The 12511-nt window shown below is 41.8% G+C and overlaps 1 pseudogene; it reads left to right on the plus strand.

Moving 5' to 3' along the window:
• The window catches only part of LOC109051513, a 68110-nt pseudogene that overhangs the window by 27126 nt on the left and 28473 nt on the right, over window positions 1-12511 (plus strand).

A 12511-nucleotide genomic window follows, 5' to 3' on the forward strand; every position in this document is an offset into this window, starting at 1 on the left:
GTGCAACCTGGACACATCGTCAGTGATGCTCCCGGGGTCATAGGGTGTTTCGGGTCTTACATCAGACACCCTCACCCGGGCGACCCAGCCGGGGGTGATCAGGCCCCGACTTGTGTCCAGGTAGCGCCCTATGCCACGCGTCCCCCCTCTTTAACCAGAGCCACCGTGTAGCCTTCTCAGCAGCTCCCAGTATGTTCTTGATGGCTCTTTGCCTATGCAGTCCGCAAATCCCTAAGAGTCCCAGGACCCGATGTAGAGACTGGCCTGCGAAGCCCCTACAGCCCACTTCAACAGGCTCACAGCGGGCCATCCACCCATTCCTCTGACACTGAGCTACCAGATTAGCATACTTGGCAAGTAACACCACCTGTTTACTCGCTGGGGACATCAAGACCATGTCTGGGCGGAGTGATGTGACTGCAATGGTGTCTGTTGGCATGAGTCTCAACCTCCTGCCAAACTCTGTCCGAGCCCTCTCAGCTAACTTCACGTCTTTTCCCCCCACCTGGCGAGGCTAACCTTTTCAATGTCCTGAGTCTTGATCTCCCATTGGATGCTGCGAGAGCCCTCCCAGTTGGGTTTTCCTTTTCTCTCTCCCAGCCCGGCTAAACTTACTCGTCTGATGCCATGAGTTTTGATCTCCTGTTGGATGTCGCAAGAGTCCTCCTTGCCGGACTGACAAAGCATTTTTATCTGCCAAACCAAGAGGACTCACTCGTCCGACATTCTGTGTCTTGATCTCCAGTCGGAGGCTTCATGGGCCCGCTTGGTCGGCCACTTGCCCTCCACCCACTGATCAACAGGTGCTTGTCAGCCAGTAGGGCCTGTACGCTGACTCCATGAGCTGTTCCAGTTGAGGCAACTCAGGCCATACAATCACGTGACATCAATCTTCCTTTGCTCAATTGCTTTTAGGGGGTACTCTCAGTTCGGACCATTCCCGAGCTTGGAGCTCTTCCTCGGACCTGTGAGTAAAAAAAAACAGCAGGGCAGAGGTCTTGAGCGTTCGGCTACGGACAAGCTCATGTCAGACCAGATCCCACTTGCCTCACCCTCGCCACAGAGAGAGGATTCACCCGTCTTCTTTTCCCAGCCTGACCAGCATCCCTCTCCCAGCATGAGCAATCTGGTCTCATTTCGGGGAAGTGAGGATGAGCTGCCTGATGAAAGCATGTCATTGGCAGCCTCGGATGCAGAGGAGCTGTTGGGCTCGGTTACTGATCCCGCCCCCTTGCCGCCGTCTGCGCCCAGCGCTGCCAAAGCCATGATGGATGCCAAACTTCTCCGTACCTTCTCGAAGGCAGTCCAGGAGCTGGGTTTAGAGTGGTCTCCACCAGAGGAGCCCTCTTGCAATCATCTGGATGAGTGGTTCCTGCCGGGGCACCATCAGGCCCCTCGCCAGAGTTCCTCTCCATGTTTCCCGCAGGTCCATGACGAGCACACCAAATCATGGCACACTCCCTATTCAGCCCTCTTTCGTGCTTCGGCTTCATCTGCCCTCTATTAACGAGGAAGAGGATGGAAGAGGATGGGGCCAGGTCTCGTTGCAGCCGAACCACCCTCCAAGTGACCTCTCTTAAGCCTCCTATCACCCCGTTCAACCCCGGGTGCAGAAGGAAATGTGTTTGTTGCGAACTCTGGGCCCGTTTAAACACCCAAGCCACCATCCACTGTTATAGCGGAAAAAAATAAAACACGCAAAAATCCTCTTCCATTTCCCATGAGTGCCCTGCCTTTAGGCAGCTAGTCACTCAAGCTAATCCAACCCCTAGCCATGCGGGCCGAAGCCTGGCATGCCATCCCCAGAGTGTCAAAGTGGGTTATGAGGATAAGGATATTCACTCCAATTCACTCAAAGACCCGCTTCAGCGTCGTGGTCTCCACCTCAGTAGAGAGCAAGGACACTCTCGTCCTGTGTTCAGAGGTAATGAATTTGCTGGACAAAGGAACCATAGAATCGGTTCCTCCAGCTCAGCACGAGTCAGGCTTCTATAGCTGTTACTTCCTTGTATCCAAAAAAGATGGTGGCCTCTGGCCCATCCTCGACCTCAGCCACCTGAACCACACCCTCATGAAATGGTCATTCAGGATGACTACGCTGAAACAGATCCTCTCGCAAATCCACTCAGGGGACTGGTTCTTTTCTCTGCACCTGAAAGATGCATACTTTCACATCCAAATAGCCCCCCGTCACAGACGATTCTTGAGATTCACCTTTGAGGGAGTGGCTTATCAATACTGTTGCTGGGGGAAGTTTTCGACTCCACTTAGATGAGAGCTGTAGTTGCACCGGAACGTGCTTTGGCCATACGGAAACTTGCGACCTCCTTCAAAAGCGGTGCCACTCGCCCTCTCAAGACATTTCAGAGCATGCTGGGCTTTATGGCCACAGCGTCACAAGCACTACAGCTGGGCCTGCTTCGTATGCGGCCCCTTCAGTGCTGGTTGAAACCGCAGGTTCCATTACATGTGTGGCGTCACGGATGCCTACATATGAGGGTGAGCCAAGTCTGTGTAACAGCCCTGGTCCCTTGGAAAGACTCCCGCTGGATGGAACAGGGCGTGGCCATGGGAATGGGTTACCGTGCATTCACACCGCTGCCATCGAGAGTGTCAAAGTGGCCGGAAGTCATTCATTTTCAATCTGAGTCGGCGTTGAGGAGCAGCGGCGCGGCGTGACTTGGACGTTGAGAGTGTCGTGTAGAGTTGAAATCAGGGCAACTTTATGGTAATGAGCTATGATGCGGCAACCAATCGGAATGTAGAATTCCACCGCTTGAGAGGATTCCAGAGAACGCAGCCTAAACTTTGGTTCCGACCACATTAGTTCCCAAGCAAAATGGAGGAAAGGTTGATTATTACTGTGGCGGGTTTGCAATAATCTGTGATGTGACCCTGTTTGCGTACAGGGACATAAATAAAAAAGATTATGCATGGACCAAGGTGTCTGAGATTGTTCATGTTCCTGGTGAGTTGCTGATGTGCAGTAATGTTATAGGAATAATAATCTAATGAAATAATAAACAGTAGTACAATAGTCCCAGTTTACTTTTAAACCTTTAAACAAATTTTCCTGATTATACTTATATTAAGTAATGTTTATAACTGATTATACTTAAGTAACATTTTCAGTGCAGGACTTTTACTTGCATCTGAGTATTTTTACAGTGTGGTATTAGTGCTTTATACATTATTAGATAAAGGATCTTAATACTTTGCCCACAACAATATTTAATGAGGTTAACTTATAACTTTACCCTCGTTGTGGTCAGTCTGCACAAGATCGACAAGCTTGTTTGCTTTGCTGCCCTTTTAAATACAAGATAAGCATTCAATCTACATCAGAGCGTCCACGAATCTTTCTACAGCGTTGTTAGCAGGGTGGCCAGAGCGATTTTTGATGCTCTCGATGGCGGTGAGGTGAACGCACAGTTACAGGAGGAAAGTTGTCACAACAGATGCCTCCAACAGAGGTTGGGGGCGCTGTGCGAGGACAGACCGACTTTCTGCCATTGTTCAAAGGGGGAAAAAGGCTTCACATCAACTGCTTGGAAATGTTAGCAGTGTATCAAGCCTGTCAGTTCTTCCTGCCAGTCCTGAAAGGACACCATTTGCTAATCCGCTCTGACAACATGTCTGTGGTGTCTTACATAAATCATCAGGGAGGCTGGCCGAGGCAAGCCCGAGGTAGGCCTCTTTGCCTCAGATGACAACTCATTGCCCAACTTATTATTCAAAGGTCAGGGACGTGTTGGCCCACAATTGGCCCAACCTCCTCATTTACGCATTTCCCCTGATCGCCCTGGTCCCACAGGTAATCAGTCGAATCAAGAAACAGAGACACAGGGTCCTTTTGGTGGCCCCCCTCTGGAAGAACCAACTTTGGTTGTCAGAGCTAACATGGCTGCTGGTAACCGCACAAAAGGGCATCCGGTCACAAAGCAAAGACTTTCTAGGAGAATAGTAGATGCTATCACGCTAGCATAATCTTCCTGGGGCCTACAGTGCCCCATCGGAGTATGGGCCCATTCGAGTAGAGGCGTCGCCTCGTCTTGGGTGTGGTATTGCGGTGTGTCCATTGCAGAAATTGGGAGGCAGCCGGCTGGGCCTCGCCGTCCACATTTTCTAGGTTTTATAACCTAGAAGTCCTGGCCTTGCAAGCCAGGGTCCTTTCTGCTTAAGGGAGACACTCATTGCATTATGCAAATAGATCTAACAAAGAGTTTTTGACCATAACATGCTCAAGCTCTTGAGTTAGTTTACTTGTCAGTTCTCGGCCCCTGGGGTGCAGAGGTTGTACGAGTACTTTGGAACGAATACCTAGGCCAGACGTGACCAGCCTGCTCTAACCTTGGAATTCATTGTTAATTTTCCTATGTGCATTCTTTCTTATGGAGGTTATAATATTCAGTCGTTCCTCTACCATAGCACGGCGTGATTGTACTGTGTTCCCCATAAGTGTCTTTAGCATGCGGCAGTGTGAGTGAAGTATCGACAGGGAATGTACTTGGTTACTAATGTAACATCAGTTCCCTGAGATACGGGAATCAGTCCTACCTTCCTAGCCGTGCTATGTAGCTGCACGACTCAGTCGTCGCTTCAGTCGAAGTTACCTGAGAATCCTGTGGCGAATGCCCGCTTATATAGCCAGATGGCACTGCACGAACCAATGGCCATGTAGTTTCCCTGCATGATTTAAAAAAGGCTTCAGTTCAGGAGAAAAAGGCTTTTTTCCCATAAGCGTGTTTAGCAAGACGCAGTACTCGTTCCCGTATCTCAGGGAACTGAGGTTACATAAGTAACGAGTACGTTATCTTAAATTAATGCTGTATATTGAGCAGCAGATAATGTTAAATCCATTTATGAGATACATATCTGAGGAAAAATGCATTGTTTGTTGGCGCCACCTACCTTGCAGGCGTGAATAAGCAGAAAGCGAACAGTCGTTTCACGTACAGTGTGAACATTCGTCAGCGATTCATCTCGCATTTTCGCATCTCGCTCAGTGTGGAAAGGCCTTAACATGGATTCATTTCTTGAAAAACCTTCTTTTATGCTCCACAGAAAAAAGAAAGTCACAGAGGTTTGGAACAACATGAGTAAATGAAGGCCGGATTATTAATTTTTTTGGTGAACAATCCCTTTTATGGTTCCTAAATAATTCTGTTGCTCCATTATTACTACAATTATACAGGAACTCATGTTATTTATGTACAAGAGGACCATGCTCTTAAAATGTGTTAGCTGTTCATTTACACTCTTAAAAATAAAGGTGCTTCACGATGCCATAGAAGAACCTTTTTTTTTTTTGTCTAAATGGTTCCGTAAAGCACTTTTAACATCTGAAGAACCTTTCTGTTTCACAAAAGGTTCTTTGTGGTGAAAGAAGGTTCTTCAGATTATAAAAAGGTAAGAAAGGGATGGTTCTTTAAAGAACCTTTGACTGAATGGTTCTTTGTGGAACCAAACACTGGTTTTTCTATGGAATCGCTGTGAAGAACCTTTTAAGCACCTTTATTTTTATGAGTGTAGACCTATATATTTGTGTTTCTTGTGTTAGCCTTACAAGCTATAAAAGCGTTATTCTGACATCAGAGGGTTTAAAACAGGGTTTATTGAAAGATATTCGTGAAACTGGATGACAGTTATAAAAAAATATTTGTATTTCTTAGTTTTAATGTAGAGCAGTTGTTCTCCCCTGATTTTGTTTCAGATTTCAGTGGAAAAAAATTGCAGTGAGTTATGAAGGAATGACAAGATATGACAATTGGTTTCGTCTCCTTTGATAAGGTTTATAAGCTTGAGCTTATTGTTTTGCAATTGTAACTTTGCAGAATTACGGTTAGGTGCATCTTACTATTTTCGCTTCTATGTGAACAGACCTGACTGCCAATTTTGTGTTTTTTTAACCAAGTTAAGAAACACTGAAAACTGTTTTTCATGCACAACTTTGTAAATCTACCGCTCCAAGGCATAAATAAGATTTTATATACAGGTCCTTCACAAAAAATTAGCATATTGTGATAAAAGTTCATTATTTTCCATAATGTAATGATAAAAATTAAACTTTCATATATTTTAGATTCATTGCACACCAACTGAAATATTTCAGGTCTTTTATTGTTTTAATACTGATGATTTTGGCATACAGCTCATGAAAACCCAAAATCTCAAAAAATTTGCATATCATGAAAAGGTTCTCTAAACAAGCTATTAACCTAATCATCTGAATCAACTTATTAACTCTAAACACCTGCAAAAGATTCCTGAGGCTTTTAAAAAACTCCCAGCCTGGTTCATTACTCAAAACCGCAATCATGGGTAAGACTGCCGACCTGACTGCTGTCCAGAAGGCCATCATTGACACCCTCAAGCGAGAGGGTAAGACACAGAAAGAAATTTCTGAACGAATAGGCTGTTCCCAGAGTGCTGTATCAAGGCACCTCAGTGGGAAAGTCTGTGGGAAGGAAAAAGTGTGGCAAAAAACGCTGCACAACGAGAAGAGGTGACCGGACCCTGAGGAAGATTGTGGGGAAGGACCGATTCCAGACCTTGGGGGACCTGCGGAAGCAGTGGACTGAGTCTGGAGTAGAAACATCCAGAGCCACCGTGCACAGGCGTGTGCTTTTGAACCAGAAACAGCGGCAGAAGCCCCTGACCTGGGCTACAGAGAAGCAGCACTGGACTGTTGCTCAATGGTCCAAAGTACTTTTTTCGGATGAAAGGCAAATTTTGCATGTCATTCGGAAAGCAAGGTGCCAGAGTCTGGAGGAAGACTGGGGAGAAGGAAATGCCAAAATGCCTGAAGTCCAGTGTCAAGTACCCACAGTCAGTGATGGTCTGGGGTGCCATGTCAGCTGCTGGTGTTGGTCCACTGTGTTTTATCAAGGGCAGGGTCAATGCAGCTAGCTATCAGGAGATTTTGGAGCACTTCATGCTTCCATCTGCTGAAAAGCTTTATGGAGATGAAGATTTCGTTTTTCAGCACGACCTGGCACCTGCTCACAGTGCCAAAACCACTGGTAAATGGTTTTACTGACCATGGTATTACTGTGCTCAATTGGCCTGCCAACTCTCCTGACCTGAACCCCATAGAGAATCTATGGGATATTGTGAAGAGAAAGTTGAGAGACGCAAGACCCAACACTCTGGATGAGCTTAAGGCCGCTATCAAAGCATCCTGGGCTTCCATAACACCTCAGCAGTGCCACAGGCTGATTGCCTCCATGCCACGCCGCATTGAAGCAGTCATTTCTGCAAAAGGATTCCCGACCAAGTATTGAGTGCATAACTGAACATAATTATTTGAAGGTTGACTTTTTTTGCTATTAAAAACACTTTTCTTTTATTGGTCGGATGAAATATGCTAATTTTTTTGAGATTTTTGGGTTTTTCATGAGCTGTATGCCCAAAATCATCAGTATTTAAACAATAAAAGACCTGAAATATTTCAGTTGGTGTGCAATGAATCTAAAATATATGAAAGTTAAATTTTTATCATTACATTATGGAAAATAATGAACTTTTAACACAATATGCTAATTTTTTGAGAAGGACCTGTAAATTTGAGAATGTGAATTTGTAAAGTAAGTAAACATTTCTAAATGATTCGTGGCGAGAAAATAACACACTGTACCTCAAAATGGTGGCAAGAAAAGATGTCTTTCTCACAAACACATGACTGTGCTTGTTTATGAACCAGTAACTATAATTAATCGAGTGGTATTTTACATTACCTATTTGAATATTCGAATGAATCCTCCATTCAATGAACTCCCTGAATCCATCAGGGCGGGTAATGAATCATTAAATGACTGACTTCTGAGCTGAAAGTTATCATTGCTTATAGCCTTGTCCATCTTGAAATGTTGGAATGCACATCTTGGAGCTTTATGAAACTTTGTATCAAAAAACTTTAATCATTACTGGCTCATTGTTCATCTGAATGTAGTTTTAATGTTTTGTTTAAATATATATCTTAAACTACGTTGTCATATGACCAGTTAGATAACAATGATTAAAAGTTTGATTTATGTTTCACAAACCTTAAGTACACAAAACTTAATTTCAAGACGTTAAAAATAATGATTGAAGGGTGAACGGGAGACACGATTATGTAGAAAACGCAGGAAGACAAACGTGGCCTATACCTCAGGCTGGAAATAAAAGCGCTCGCTCACTTACTGGTTGTCAAGGAACACCAGTGAAAATCATAATTAAAAACTTCCCACGTTAAAGTTCGGATGATTTAATAGATTTTATTAAAATGCATTTGTCTTAAGAATGAGGAACTGCTAAAACAATCTCTTAATGAAGGTACTCACATTTCCTCTCCTGTTCTGTTTCTGTCAAAAAACATTTTTTTCACAGATTCTTTGAAGAATGATTTAAACTCTTCGGATGAATGCTTCTGTTTTCAGAGCCACTGCAAACACATCCTGTTGCCCATATGGAGTCTGGCCTTCTCTGGAGCTTGAAAAAGATTATAGTAGCAATAACTCTGTGTGTGTGTGTGTGTGTGTGTGTGTGTGTGTGTGTGTGTGTGTGTGTGTGTGTGTGTGTGTGTGTGTGTGTGTGTGTGTGTGTGTGTTTTCTCACATGTGACAACTACAAGACAGAGTGTTGTGTGCAGCATTACATCTAGCCCATGTGATCTGTGTGCAGTGTGATGTCCCCGGGATGTGAAAGCACAATGGGCCGTCTGTTGACACGCTACAAATGTGTGTGTGGAGTATACACTACTGTCTGATATTAGAACAGAAGCATGGAGGTGGAATACATAAAGCAGGAAGGAACCTTCACTGTTGCATTTGACATGTTTGCTATGGAAAGCATCAGTATTGCTTTTGACCAATCTAATCTCTAATCGCACATATTAAGGGGGCAGTTCATCCAAAAAATGAAAAATGTTACTTACCCTAATGTTGTTCCATTACTTCAAGGCTTTTGTTCATTAAAAAAAAAAAAAAAAAAAAAAAAAAAACAATTGAAGATATTTTTAAAGAAACCTGAGATTATTGCCCCTTTATTGACAGGCCATGCAACCAAAATTTGATGCATTAAAATGTTCATAAAAAAGATCATAAAAGTTATGCAAATTAAGGTCTTCTGAAGAGACACAATGGCTTAATATGATGAACAGACTTAATTTAGTGATTTATTTACATATTAAAATTAATCAACATGCATACATAGAGCACATCAAATTAAGGCTGTAACCATGGCTTTAACATGGGGGACCAGTGGAGGGTCTCTCATGTTGCATTACATTTATTTCAATATCTTCATTTGAGTTTCGAAAATGAACAAGAGTTTTTTGTTTGGAAAGACATGAGGATGAGTACAGCATGTAACTAACACAAGTTGTCATGTTTTCAGCATGCTGTATGTTTAACATTAAAGTCATTGTGTTCCAGAATTTTCAAGCTCCTGTCAATCAAGTCTTCCCTGCTGAAGATGATGTCAACAAACATGTGGAGGACAACTGTAAGTGTTACTGTGTTTGAGATCTTCATGGTATGTGTTTGATAAAATGACAGCACTGACTAATGATTTCATCTTTTTGTGTGTGTATGTGTTATAGGCTCACTGATGTACTTGAATGAAGCCACGCTACTAAATAATGTCCGTGTGCGCTACAGTAAAGATAAGATTTATGTGAGTATTTTTTCTGTTGCAAGTGTTGTCATGAAGATTCTGTATGTCCCCTGTGCTTCATGTTATCCACCCTAAATGGCAAGATTTTGTGCGTACTGTGGCTGAGAAAGCTTAACTTGATGCAAATGAAAAAACACATGCAAATTAAGAAAACATCTTCATCAGTTTGACTCGCAACACAATCAAATACAGAAACGCGCTACAAATACTCGCAACACAACCAAATACAGAAATTCGCTGCTAATACTCTCAACACAACCAAATACAGAAATTCGCTGCAAATACTCTCAACACAACCAAATACAGAAACGCGCTGCTAATACTCGCAACACAACCAAATACAGAAATACGCTGCAAATACTCTCAACACAACCAAATACAGAAATTCGCTGCAAATACTCTCAACACAACCAAATACAGAAATTCGCTGCAAATACTTGCAACACAACCAAATACAGAAACGTACTGCAAATATGCAGAGACCACATGGGAAATGTTTAAGGAAATCGCAACAAGTGACAAACATCGCTGGGACACTTGTGTCTAGTCTGAAAGGTGATATTTTTGTTTATTTTAACATCCTCATCATTTGATTTCTTGGCTTTTTTGGATATTATTAGCCCAAATAAGTTGACAAAATACATAATTATTGTAACTGTGAAACGTTGTATTAAGGTATGTAAGCTGGCTAACTTTTACAACTTCCTAAAAAATAACCATGGTTTTAGTATAAAAACCAAAACAAACCATGGTGAGTATAGTTAAACCATGGTAACCATTTATCAACCATAGTTTTATTATAGTAAAAGTTTAGTAACCGCGTTTTTTTTTTGGCGTATTTATTACCACATGTATAACCACAGTTTTATTACAAATGTCATGGTTAAACTGTGGTAAGTGTAGCAAAACCATTAATTTTCGTAACGGTTTCGATGCAATCTGTGCTACTTACAGTGCGTTTCTGTATTTGGTTGTGTTGTGAGTATTTTCTGCACATGCTGTCAAACTGAAGATGGTTTTCTTAATTTCTTGGTGTTTTTTTGCATGTGTTTTCTTAAGTTTTAGCACGTTGCCACCATACTTGAGCCCACTGTATAATAAGACCGCTTCAGCTTTCTGAAGACATTGTTTTATAGTAAATTTATTAAATGAAAAAAAAACAAAAAAAACAACATATTTGCATAAATAGGCCAATAAATGCTATTTTTAATTAATTATTTATTTTTTGCGTTATATTAATTTATTTTAAAAAATACACCACCATTCAAAAGTGTTTTTAGGATAATTATTTATTTTTGAATACAATTTGATGCAAAGATTGAAATGTTTCATTTCTACATTAAAATTCACTTTTAAAGATTTTTAAAGTCAGAAATGACAAGATGAAAGAACAGTCCTGTTATCATAATAAAGAAAAAAGCCTTTGTGTTGCAGACGTTTGTTGCCAACATCCTGATTGCTGTGAATCCATATTTTGAGATTCCTAAGCTGTATACCCCAGAGACCATTAAACAGTACCAGGGCCGGTCGCTGGGCACGCTGCCTCCTCACGTCTATGCAATTGGTAAGCAAGGCTGCAAGAAAAGGCATGGGCCATTCGTGTGAGGGTGGGCCTACGTATATGCTAAATTTAATACAGAGGCAGTGAAATTAAGGCTTCTCAGTCATGTTCAAAAATATATACTATTAGCCTATATAAATGTTAATATTCCATGTATCTGTTTGTATTTTTTAACGTTTTTATTTGTTAAATTTAGCGGATAAAGCTTATCGTGACATGAAGGTGTTGAAGATGAGTCAGTCCATCATTGTGTCAGGAGAGTCAGGAGCCGGAAAAACCGAAAACACCAAGTTTGTTCTCAGGTATAGAAAGGTCTCAATATTATATACTGCATCATTAATAAAAAGTTAATAATATAAGGCTAAGCACGTCTGCTTAATCCTTTAATCTTTACTTGTTTTTTATGGTTACGCTTTCCTCTAACAGGTACTTAACTACATCTTATGGTACAGGTCAAGACATTGATGAAAGAATAGTTGAAGGTACGTTTGAAGGACTTTACTCTACTAATATAAATTTGTACTCCACTGTACTGTAATTACAGTAATGCAAGTTATAGAAAATAAGGCAAAGAAACAACAATTTTCTGTTTATTTCTAGCCAACCCACTGCTCGAGGCATTTGGAAATGCCAAAACTGTCCGAAACAACAACAGCAGTCGCTTTGGGAAGTTTGTGGAGATTCACTTTAGTGAAAAGGTTTGTACAAAGTACCAAAGCCTCACTGCAAACACAAAACTGTGAAGCTTTTTAAATAACAATGTACAATTTTAGCTTATCAGTGAGTATTACAAAAACACCCATGACAAAAAGATCCCTGGAGTCCCCGCAATAAATAAAATTACAAAAAGCTATCAAACACAAGAGAAAACACTCACATATATAAAGAAAAGGGCTCCCACCTCTCTATCATGCTCCAACTACAACAACAGTTGGGAGAATAGGAGTCAAAATAAACAAAACACCAACCAAGATCACAAATGAATCAGCCTTAAACATGGTATCTACAACAATTGTCTAGTGTACCGATCACCATGTGTACAGCACTATAGTTAACATTATGCCAGCTCTACGTCAAGGACAGCATGAAAGCAGGGATCCCATGGGTCCAGGCTTCAGGAGACATAAATACAGCAACAACCACTCCCAGGATCAATCATCTCATCCCTCATTAGCCTCTCTACCTATAATCAGTACAGCTAGAGAGTAAAGACAGAGCGGATACACAACAGTTATACGCAATACACACCCAAATATACTATTCAAAAACATCCACAAATAACTCTTGAGTTTG

Source organism: Cyprinus carpio, chromosome B20, assembly GCF_018340385.1.
Source record: "Cyprinus carpio isolate SPL01 chromosome B20, ASM1834038v1, whole genome shotgun sequence".
NCBI classification, from domain to species: domain Eukaryota; kingdom Metazoa; phylum Chordata; class Actinopteri; order Cypriniformes; family Cyprinidae; genus Cyprinus; species Cyprinus carpio.